Raw genomic sequence first — 1,363 nt, forward strand, 5'->3', positions numbered from 1 at the left:
TCCTACGGAAGAAAGGGAAAAGGGTACTTAGTATCTCCAAAAAAAAAAAAATGGAAAATGAAAGCTTCTTTCTGAAAATTTCCCCAACCTGGTTTATGAAAAAAGGAGCCTCTTTAGAAGCAGAATAACTCCCTTTGATTAAAGAAATCACCAGTTTGGGATAAAAATGAGAAAACAGTGTCCATGTTATTATTTCTCAAATATACCTTCGTATGACCATCCGAGGGGCTAATCATTCTTCTCCAATTACCATTCTTTTCTCAATAAGGACAATTTGTAAGAATATACATTTGGCTTCCAGGTAGATCTCCATATACCCCTCTTTCATTCTACATTTTTTAAATGTTCCAGAAGGATTTTTCTTATCCCTTGGTTTTCCCTAGTGCCATAATGAAATGCAAGATTTCTTTTTGTGAGCCAGCCTTGCTAGGAGAATCTTGCTGAAAAATAAAACAAAAAGAAAAGAAAGAAAAGAAAATGAGGGCTGAGAAGGAAAATTTATGTGCTTGGCGGACAGCACCTCCCACTTTTTGTTCAAGTGCGGTGGCCCCCGTGCTTTGCTGTCGTGTCTAGCCATCTGTGTGCTTGTTATCGTGGGGAAAGAGAAGCAAACCAGTGTCAAGCAGTGGAACCTTTAGATGTTAGAAGAATGGGCTGGGGTCTCTTTTATATAAAAAGCCAATGATCTTGGTTGCTAAGGATACCTTTTCACAACAAATACGTAGAGAGACCTTGACAAATGACTAGGGATGCTGAATAGAATTCTACAATGAGGCTGCCTGTTTCTTATTGTTTTTCTTACACTTGAGTGTTATTTTTTTAAAAAATGGTATGACACTTTTAATTAGCAATAATCGCGCCTCGGATAAACCTCATTGGCTACGATACTGCCACTGCGCAAAGCTGGTATGACACTTTTAGATGGCATAATAAGCCCAGATTGCTTAAAGAAATAATTCCGGGAATCTAAGAAACCCATCTTGATTTAAAAAAAAAAAAAATTCTGCAGCCTAACCTGCCAAACAGGAATTACTACATCTAGGGCTAGAATTTTAGGAATTTCTACACTGTTCAAAGGGAAGTAAAAACTGGAACTGGATTAACCAGGCTGACGGTATGAAAAGCTGAAATTCACTAAATATCTGCTCACTTTAGTTTCATTTTCTGCTACCTATCCATAGTCTAAGAGATAATTCCACACAAAGTGAAAAGAAGGAAGGAGAGAGAAAATAATTATGAAGCTAATTGCCTTTAAATATAGAAGATGGACTTTATTTCTTGGACTATAAATTAAGAAATTAATCCCTGAAAAAGTCTACAATGGCAAAACAAAAGAATAATGAATTACAACTGCCCCAGAGTA

General features: G+C 36.5%; 1 pseudogene; it reads right to left on the reverse strand.

Moving 5' to 3' along the window:
* Nucleotides 1-800: 800 nt before the first annotated feature.
* LOC123387716 lies at nucleotides 801-905 on the reverse strand (annotated as a pseudogene).
* Between the last annotated feature and the right edge of the window lie 458 nt (nucleotides 906-1,363).

This window comes from Mustela putorius, unplaced genomic scaffold, assembly GCF_011764305.1.
Source record: "Mustela putorius furo isolate JIRA1106 unplaced genomic scaffold, ASM1176430v1.1 tig00003858_pilon_pilon_pilon, whole genome shotgun sequence".
In the NCBI taxonomy this organism is placed as follows: Eukaryota; Metazoa; Chordata; class Mammalia; order Carnivora; family Mustelidae; genus Mustela; species Mustela putorius.